We start from the raw sequence: 11,351 nt of genomic DNA, 5'->3' as shown, positions 1-11,351 counted from the left end.
GTCGACGCCACTTCAGCACCGACCCCACCCCTTTAACACAGTCAGCTGCCATGTCAGCATAGTCCACATCCCTGGTCCATCGTAGACCATAAACTATAACTCCTTCGATCCACATACCCATGAGTCAAGCCTGTAACACAGTAACCAGGTTGACCAAGTCAACATTACTATTTATTGGGTTCCACGTGTCACTCTCAACCTATTTCTATTTTTTGAAAATATTTATAAAATCCAAAATTCCATTTCTAGGGAATATTCCCACCTTTTCTTTCTTCTAAATTTATTTTCCAACCAACATCTCAAGCCCATATATTCTCCGTTTAACTCCGATTTTGACAATTCTTTCACCGATATTCTTCTAAATTCAAATCCTATCCATTCCCATCAGTTCCATATTCATTTTAAATTATTTTTTAATATTTATTTGTGTTGTTTGTGTACCCGCATTTTAGAGACCTGAGAGTTTGAAGAGGAGAAGGAGGAGCCAACAACATAGGACTTTGAGTAGGACCCCCTCGAGGACTTCATTAGAGGCAAGTTTCAATCTATTTCTATAGTTGATCATATTAAACTCAAGTTTTATTACCACACCCCGTAGCAGCCATTTTACTACCAAATATTTGCATGAAGTGTTACTCATCGGTATAATTTAAATTGTTTATCTAGTTATGTCCTATCTTAGATTAGCCAGGCTGATTGTTTTTTACTTGAATATAACATTGGTAAACCTAGGACAATTGTCTTGGCAATTTTAATTACACTAAGCCGAACACCTTGTTACTAGTATGCTTAGGATTGTGTACTTCATTGTCATTTCATGTTTAAGTCATAATTAGTTTTACAAAATGTGTGAACTCGGTGCTTTAGTGTTGTGTGAGTTATCGGGATGGGAAGACTTAATGGATAATGATAACAAAAGAGAATTTATTAGAGCTGAGGCAAATCAGGGTTTCCACAGGAATTGCTTTGGGAGTTTAAGTGATGCCTATGTAGTAGGCTTAATATGGAGATGTTTTGCCTTTGCTCAATTAAGGACCGAGTTGGTGTGACATCTTACATAATCTTCACTATACAATCACTCGATCCTATATGTGGTAGGGCGTCTAAACCCCACTAGTGAGTCTACTAGTTTTCCAGAGGCATGAGTGCAATGGGAGACCAAGGAGCAAGTGCAGACTTGTCAACCTGGTTGGAGACCTAGTTTGAAGGTCAGGAACCCCTGGTTAAGTAGGTGACTAGTGGGATGATGCTGAGGTGGGTAATGACTTTGTTGAGTCACACTGTTATAACGGTGGTATGTTGTCAAACTCAGCTTGTGGGTAAAGTGTACCACTCTGTAGAGGTAAAACTATTTGAATAGCTGTGTCCATGGCCTCAGACGAACTATGATTTGATCACAACAACTAGCATGGATTGCGTGTGTTTTCTTGGAATGTGAGTGGGCAAGGTGTGCCCATTTTTATAAATAGGTATGGCAGTGTGCCATGAGTTGCTATGGACAGAATGCCCAATAATATTGAAACATGGGTCTTGGTGACTTTCCACCATAGTTGAACCCCTCCTTTATTTAATAATGATGATATGGTTTTTAACAAATTTGTCTTATGAAAATAAACCCTTAAATGTGTAAACTTGATATTTGTTAGAAGATTCGGTATGGCTCTTTAAATATAAATTGTGGTTGACATAGACAGCAGCCAGAAATTACAGAATTTAAACCATTTCAAAAAGTTGGCTGCCCTCAATCAACTATTATGTCACTAAATTCATACTACCAGATGATCCCAGTGCAGATTTATATTCAAAACCCAACAAAGAAAAAATCCAATCAAAATACTTTGCAGTGTTCAGACCAACTAAGTTAACCAATATTGCATTTTTCAATCGTTTTAGCTTTATGCAGCAACTTGTAAAAATCAGACGTTCACCACCAGCAAAGCTAAATATCACAAACCTACAGTAACCCATCGTCAGCAACATTTATGCATATCAATAATGTAACCTACACAGTTACTTTACAGGAAACAATCGATTGTTGTGCTTCTGCATATGCAACCCTCCCAAAACAAGGCTACAATTAGTTCGCAGATACCACTAGACCAAAGACAAGAACCCTAATAAAATGGACAGTGGAAACACTAGTGTGCAAAAAAGAATGCAGTGCCTCTGTAGAACACAATTCTGACCTCAAGTTGAAGTAGTTGTCAGGATCCTTCCTGGCCTGCTCCCTCGAGAACTGCACACCAAACCAGTAAACACGCGAACCAGTCAAGTCCCAACTACACACCAATAAACGCATCAAGACGTAAACGTTTATCTCCCTTCGCTCAAAATTGGGGATTTTTCTCCTCGCAAAACAAATAAAAGGATGGAATATTCCAGACGAATTCCGAGTGCGGCCGCGTCGAAATGCCCCAGGACCCGAACACTTCTCGAAGGAGGGGAGATCACCTTCTCGCCGGAGAGCGCGTCGGCGACGGCGCGTGCGTGGTCCCACCGGGTGGTGGAGCGGCGCAGCCGGCGGAGCAGCAGGACGCCGCCGACGACCACGAGCGCCTTCAGCACCGCGCCCCGCACCACACCGCCTCCGCCCCCGGTGTCCTCCTCGCCGTAGCCCATCGTCGGGGGTTCTTCCACGGCGGATGCGCGAGGGCCGGCCGGGACTAGGTGGGGACTGGGGAGAGGAAGAGGAAGAGGAGCAAGAAAAGAAATTCGCAGTTTGAAATTCTCAAATTTAGTGCATCACTTTCTGAATTTTACTGAAATATAATTTGAAGGGGATGGGAAATGGTAATTCACCCTGCCCCACCCTCTACTTTGAAATATGATTTTTGAAAATTATAAGTTGGCTTCAAGAACCGAAATTTCAGCCGATCGACTTCCACGTTGACCCTGTACTTATAGGACAAAAATAGAGTAAGTTAGCCAACAAATACAACGTATGTATGCATTTGATGCACATTGAAGTCTACAACGTATGTATGCATGTTGATCGCACCCGAGCTTGCCATCGAACTGCGACAACGCCACCCGCCTAACCTCCGCTACATACGGACGATGAAGTCACTGTCTACGCCGCTGTCTTGCCGCTCCTCTTCCTTTGATGTGCGCGACGACAGTGTCAGAAAACCATTACCTCAACTACCGCATCGACTTTTCTGCCCATGCCGTGTGCGTCCAAAGCCGCTACATCACTGCGTTATGTTGTCGTTGACAAGCCATCGCGCGTTGTACCCCACATAGAGCTCCACCGTTGGACCCCTACCGTTGGCACTAACCATCGCTTGTCAGGCTCACCGTCGCTTGTCAGGCTCGCCAAGGCAAGCTCCGCCCTTCACTCCCCACACTCTCTCTCCCTCCCTCACTATTTTTGCCCTCCAACAACAGCCGTTGTTGATCCATCACCAGAGACCGTCACCGACTAATTAGGCCTCGTGACAAGCTTCACCCAATCACCCTCCACCTCCCTCGCCCCTCTCTCCTGAGCCTTCACCGAGCTTTCATGGCTGCCAGGCTCCGTCCCAATCGCCAGCCACTAGCGATACTCCCTCGGCAGAACCAAACACGGGACCATCCTCCCTATCGCCCAGGCTCACTACCGACACCCAAAAACCCAACCCCAAACCATCTCTCCGCGTTTTCCCCTATCGACTGCTACCATCCCTAACTCTGTTGAGCTGTTGGCACTGTTTCGCCCGCCATCCGTCATCGAAATCCCAGCCACTAGCTCCGCCGTGCCATGCTGGTTCTCCTGCACTGGCTCTCGGTCCAATCCGAGGCTGGGGAGCCGCCGCCAGTGAGCTCTCCGACAAGCCTTTGCCTCGGACGCCCTAGAGCCACCCCAGCATTGTCCGCTCTTGTGCTAACATGTGCACATCCATGTCAACGCCACCTCAGCACCGACCCCACCCCTTTAACACAGCCAACTGCAACGTCAGCATAGTCCACATCCCTGGTCCACCGTAGACCATAGACTATAGCTCCTTCGATCCACATACCCATGAGTCAAGCATATAGAGCAGTAACCAGGTTGACCAAGTCAACTTCACTATTTATTGGGTCCCCCCTGTCAGCCTCTCAACCTTTTTCTATTTTTTGAAAATATTTATAAAATTCAAAATTCCATTTTCTAGGGAATATTCCCACCTTTTATTTTTTAAAATTTATTTTCCAACCAACTTCTGAAGCCCATATATTCTACGTTTCAACTTTGATTTCAACAATTCTTTCATCGATATTCCTCTAAATTCAAATCATATCCATTCCTATCAATTCCATATTCATTTTAAATTAATTTTTAATTTATTTATATTTATTTGTGTTGTTTGTGTAACCGCATTTTAGAGACTGAAGAGTTTGAGGAGGAGAAGGAGGAGCCGACAACACATGACTTTAAGCAGGACCCCCTCAAGGACTTCATCAGAGACAAGTTTCAATCTATTTCTCTAATTGATCGTATTAAACCCAAGTTTTATTACCACAACCTGTAGTAGCCATTTTCCCACTAAATAATTGCATGAAGTATTACTTATCGGTATAATTTGAATTGTTTATCTAGTTATGTCCTATCTTGTATTAGCCAGCCTGATTGTTTTTAACTTGAATATAACATTGGTAACCCTAGGACAATTGTCTTGGCAATTTTAATTACGCTAAGATGAACACCTTGTTACTGCTATGCTTAGGATTGTGTACTTCACTCTCATGTCGTGTTTAAGTCATAATTAGTTTTACAAAATGTGTGAACTCGGTGCTTTGGTGTTGTGTGAGTTATCAGGATGGGAAGACTTAATGGATAATGATAATAAAAGATAATTTATTAGAGTTGGGGCAAATCAGGGTTCTCACCGAGATTGCCTTGAGAGTTTAAGTGATGCCTGTGTGGTAGCCTTAAAATGGAGATATTTTGCCTTTGCTCGATTAAGGATCGAGTTGGTGTAACATCTTACATAATCTTCACTATACAGTCGCTCGATCCTATATGTGGTAGGGCGTCTAAACCCCACTAGCGAGTCTACTAGTTGTCCAGAGGCATGAGTGCAATTGGAGACTAAGGAGCAGGTGCGGACTTGTCAACCCGGTTGGAGGCCTAGTTTGAAGGTCAGGATCCCTTGGTTAGCTCTCGTAGGTGATTAGAGGGATGTTGCTGAGGTGGATAATGACTTTGTTGAGTTGCACTGTCATGACAGTGATATGTTGCCAAACTCAACTTGTGGGTAAAGTGTACCACTCTGCAGAGGTAAATCTATTTGAATAGTCGTGTCCACGGTTATAGACGAACTACGGTTTGACCACAACAACTAGCATGGATACGTGTGTTTCCTTGGAATATGAGTGGGCAAGGTGTGCCTATTTTTATAAATAGGTCTGACAGTATGCCATAAGTTGCTATGGACAGAGTACCCGATAATATTAAAACTTGGGCCCTGGTAACTTTCCACCACAGATGAACTCCTCCTTCATTTAATAATGATGATACGATTTTTTAACAAATCCGTCTTATGAAAATAAACCCTTACATATTTAAACTTGACATTTTTGCAAAATTAAATTTATTGATGTACCCTTGTCAATACTGTATACATGTAGTTATACCCTTTGATATAGTGCAAGAATCGAGACTTGCTGAGTATGTCTGTGATTTCATAGGAAGATCCGGACTTCACCGACGCCAATGGTGAGGCTGGCGATTAAGTCTTGATTGTGTTCGCACCCGAGTTGCATATAAAGTGGCATGTCCCAATATTGATCCTGTTGTGTCCTCTGGTAATTTGGATTATGTTGCTCGTGAGCCTTTACGGAACCCTTTATGTATTATTACTTGATGGATTTATTTTACCACTTTCTTTATTGTATGATTATGATATCACATGTTGTAAGACTTGTATTTACCAATAACTGATCTAAAAACTAATAAAGTTTTAAGCACTCGAATGACCCGGAGCGCTTCACTCCTTCTCTTTCCCTGCCCATGTTGCACATGTGTTTGCCCATTATTATTTACTTTGCGGACATAAAAATTTTACTGTCCTAAACAAAATAACCTGGTTTATTCATGGTGTACGAAAAATAGAGGTATATATAAAAGGATGTATGGCCACTTTGTCCTTGAAAAGTAAACCTTAACAATTATTATATCGAAGAGGATAGGTGCAACAAATTTGTTCAAAGGGAAATTGGTTGGTGACCAAAGGATCTAGTGCCCCATTTAACGAAAATATGATTTATCCAACATGTTACAATGTTTTAAAAATTACATAAAAAAGATCATGTATGTAGCATAAATACGCCTGCAAAAATTCAATTTAAAATATGATATTGAGATTAAAAAAACACAAGGGCTGCTGTTAGCACACGCTGAACAATGCCGGATTGATTCCTTATCTATTTTGTAATTGGCATCTTGGATGAATTTGATACACGACTTTTTGATAATTTTTTTGAAACATTGCAACATTGCTGAATTTGCGGCTGGGACGCTGGAACTCTGATACAGAATCCGCACTCTTCTTCAGAATAGAGAGGTCCTACAAATAGAAGTTGGGCCAATCTACAAGCTATCTATCTGAAACCACACCTGATTCTGGCCTGGCCTATTTTTAGTGTACCACCACCTTTTAATCCACTTCCCTTGATGGGCCGAATTTTCGCGGTAAGCTTAATAGTTCTTTGACAACGCACATAACGACACAGAGGTTCAGCTAGCACACTCACCTTCAAGTACCTTTTTCTCTTCCTCTCAAAAATAAAAGAGAAAAAAAAACTACCTTTTTTTTGAAATAGACAGAGAGATCATCAGTTGCCTCGGGCTCGTTTGGTTCGGACCCTAGACCAGAAAATAAATCCAGGTTCAGGTGTCCAAAATCCAACGTCTGGATTTGCAGCCTGGACCAAGCAGGGTGGTTGGAACACCAACCAAAGAGGCCCCTCTTGCCGAGGCATATATGAAGCCATGTCCATAAAAATATGCACATGCATCGTAACAGAAATAACCCGCGCCATGGACGCAGCTTCTCTTTTCTCACAGCCTGAAAAAAAAAACTTTTCTCTTCCCGTGCACAATGGCCTGGGTTGGCCCGGGCTTCAACTGACAACACTATTTAACAAGCGATGTTTAGGGCCTGTCTATTTTGTCTTCTAATTCTGGGTTTTGGCCTCAAAGCCGAAGCTGAAACTACTTAAAATCTAAAAGATACCTCTACCACCATAATCCACTCAGTCCTCTAGGTGTTTACGTGGACAATAAGGGTATCTCCTAAAGCTGGCCAACCGGGCTGGGCTAAATAGACCAGGATGAGGCACAATGATTTTGGTCCGGCTCAGGAACAACACGACTAAGGTTCAAAATATCATTGGTACCCATTTGGTTATCGCGGTTACTAGATGATTCAGTCTGAATCATATTTATAAACCGAACAGTTACTGATCAAACTTAAATTAAAAAATTTTAAAAAATTAAAAATTTGATGAAATTCAATCGGTTTATACCAAATTCCTATGCGATTACCGTGGTTACCATGATTACCGCCATCGAACGATTTACGAAGACAAAACGTATTTGTAAACCTTGAGCACGACACGAGAGCTAGTGCCCTAAGTTGGCATGGCAAGACAAGTCGAGCTGTGCCTGGGCTGATGCCTCAGCACGACTTGGCACGGGCATGGTCCCACCTGGCCGCCGCCCTGCTGCCTCGTCCCGTCACCGCCTTACTGCCACCCCGGGCACCGGTTATGTAACCGGGTCTGATGGGTCGTACCCTAACTAGTCTATGCCTAGACGTGTATGTGTCAGGCTAGCCCATCAGGCCCACTTGGCAAGCACTGTTATCTCCAACAAGTTACAGTCAGCTAGCTATAGGTTCATCCATGTCAGGATTTGTCCTACATGAACAAAAAGAGAAGGAAGAGAGAAGATTGCTAAGTACTATGCCTCTGTTTGATTCAATGGATGAACCCATACGGGAGATGGCCATCCAGTTTTCTTAGTGTTTGGTTTACTGGATGGATTGGATGAGGTAGCCAGGATGTTTGAATATTCTCTCAGATCCTAGATGAGCTGATCCAGGCAAAATCGGCCGGACCAAGCGATCCAGGTTTGTCTCGTCTGTGCTATCATACGTGTGCGTTTGTGATTTTTCATTTAACTCTTAATTTATTTGGAAGTATAAGAGTAGTCTAAAAACTTTAAATATTTTTATAAGTAAATTAGAGCTCACTAGTAACCTGTTTTAATTAATTTGATAAAAAATAATAAGCTAATATTTAATTAAAAATCTCTAAAGAAGCATACTCTTATAACTTCTAGCAATTTTAATGCTCAAATAAATTCCAAAAAATCTGAAAAAATTCATCGATATTCTTCTCATGTGATTTACTAATTTATAAAAATATTTCCAACCCTAGATTATTTAGTGAAAAAGTGAGTTCCTTTGTAATGCCCTATTTATATGTATTTTTATCATTTTATATGATATTCTCATTTTAATTCGATTTGAATTAAAACAAATTTAAACATGCATAAATTTATCCAAATGCTTATGGAATGCATATAAATATAAATGAATCATACCCCATTCTAATCTCACCAACCAAATAGAAAACTAGCCCATCTAATCCACTCTAATCTCATCATTCAAACAGAAAACTAGCTCATTCTAATTCATCCCAACTAAAAAAAAAAATTAATTATCCCATTAAAAAAATATGGATGTCAGCTCCTCAATCCCCTCTTCCCACGTCCCTTCCTCGCCTGCCATAGATTACAATTGTTTTTTACAACGATTCCAACCCGATTTGATCTAGTCCCAGTCATTTTTTTTTATCAGATATTCTAATTCGATTCGTTCTCCCAATTTCAGGCCCTTCAAATATATGACGAGGAAAGGAGCAAAAGACTTTTTTTAGATGAGGAGCAGAAGACTTTCTCTTGAAATGATCAGAATTTCCCCATGACAGAAGCAACGAACGGCTGTGTTTTTCTTTTGGTAAGAACAAAATTCGTAGGTTCTTCAATACCGTCATGCAGCAATATGGTTATGTTCCATGTCAATAACATTATCATGTAACACGGGTGGGAGCATGCTGACAGGAAACAGAAACAGAGTCGGCAACCAAGCCGATTTGTTTTGTTATTCCATCAAACTTTAGACTGTGCATAGAATTACAACTTTGACAGATTGTACATGATTTGTATTCCATCCTTAACCCGTTTGAATAGCTATACATGTCTAGGATTCATCTCTCTTTACAATCATAAATACACAGGTCCAATGCATTGCACCGTGTGGTGCTTTACTGCTTTTGCCAAAAAATTCTTCAGTTTACACATGCATTTGTGGAGGCCGCAGAACTCGGCGTGCCACATGTAATCGGTGAAGATGAAGTGCGGAAACTACTTGAAAAAAAAGCTATGGACAACGAGTGATAACTGTCATAGGTGATGGATTCTGCATCTGTCACTCCCAATATGTCACTGATGACCAGTAAAACCTAATGACCACCAGTGTTGTGGGCACCCAATAGGTAGTCTATTTTGAAATATTGTTGCATTACTCTGGCCACATAGTCCGCATCGTAGTCGCTATGAGATTGGATGACCGAGATTGAAATTGACTCCCAACATGTCATTGATGACCAGTAAAACCCAATGACCACCAGTGTTGTGAGCGCCCAATAGGTAGTCTATTTTGAAATATTGTTGCATTACTCTGACCACATAGTTCGCATCGTAGTCGCTATGAGATTGGATGACCGAGATTGAAATTGCCTCAGGGTCAAGAAATCCGACGGGCTCCTTATTGTTCTTTGTTTCTTTGATCAAGTGTTTATAGATAAGATATATAGTTAGATTCAAGATTTAGTGGTATTAATTAATGAATGTCCAGTTTCAAAGGACTTACAATGTGAAGGTCTGCAATAATGATATATCCATAGCATCAAGGTTGAGGGGCTATATAAGTCATTGAAACCCACAAGGAAGTAGCTGTCTTCAATAGGACTGGATAACAAGCAAGCTCAGCTTGTTATGGCTTGACTCGTTTAGATAACGAGCTGGCTCAGCTCGGCTCGTTAACGTAATGAGCAAAAGTGCCAGCTTGGCTTAGCTCGTTTGGCTCGTGAGCTGGCTCATTTGGCTGACGGAGGACTATCGGTGATGTGAAAAGAGGTTTGCGATGACGCTGAGAAGCCGAGGTGGATGAGGATTTGGGTGGCCAACGGCACGAACGTCATGGACGGAGGATGCTGTTACCGATTCACCAGCAGCTGGCGGCTCGGCACCTATACCACGTAGCCCTCACGCCCATGCCTCGAGAGGTTGAGCCCTCATCCCTTGAGCACCGGTTGCAACGACTGCGGGAGAATAAAAATAGGATGCTCCATTAGGGTTCCTAAGAATGAGGGTATATATTTGGACTTAAGTCATGCAAATGGGCTACTGGGTTGCATAATGTTGTATGGGCTACCTCCAGGCTTGTTTGGCTTGCGAGCTGCTCACGAGCTGGCTCATTGTCTAAACGAGCTAAAACTCTAGCTCGGCTTGTTAGATTTTAGAACCAGTCGAGCTGAGCCAAGCCAGAAACGAGCTAAACTAGCTTGTGAGCTTCGAGATTTTCATTCAGCCCTAGTCTTCAGTTAAGAAGTGACGCCATTTGTACTATACAATTATAGATTGAGCATTGGTGTCTCTAGAAAGTTTACATGTAGTAATTATGTAGGTCAACACATGCTTATCCAACCCTTGTTAGGTCATCTATCATCATCAAGGGCTTCCCATATTGAAATTTTATGTTGGCACTAGTCCACATTGCTCCAATGTTTGTGGACTTCTTTGTCGGTACAATGGCCTTCGATATCTTTGGCAGGTGCTTCTTAGAGTCTTTCTTCTCGATTCTTTTTTCCTTCTTCTTTGGGATCTTTGGAGGAGATGGAATTGGAGCTAGAAGCGAGGCCGCCGGATGCAAAGGAGAAGGCAGTGAAGCTAGCTTCTCTGGAGGAGAAACCTTCTCTAGAAGTGAGGGGCATGACGACGGTGCATTTTAACCTCGTCCAGACTAGGATGCACTAGGGACCACAATATTGCACCTTTTCCACTGGATCCTTTGATGAAGAGCTTCACCTAGAGTTGTGACTTCATAATTTTTTTTGGGCGGGGAGGGGGGGGGGGGGGAGGAGCTCCAACACATGATCGGTGGCATTCCTATGTACCATGTCTACTGTAACCATGACATAGTCAGCACGTATCGAGACTGTATGTAAGATATGGACGTCTAGAAGCACCTGACCCCTTGCAACATTGATGTAATACTCGCTAGGCCTGATTACAAGGTTGCAGGGCATGGGCCCTTCTAGCA

This window comes from Phragmites australis, chromosome 12, assembly GCF_958298935.1.
Source record: "Phragmites australis chromosome 12, lpPhrAust1.1, whole genome shotgun sequence".
NCBI classification, from domain to species: Eukaryota; Viridiplantae; Streptophyta; class Magnoliopsida; order Poales; family Poaceae; genus Phragmites; species Phragmites australis.
This window is presented reverse-complemented; position numbering follows the sequence as displayed.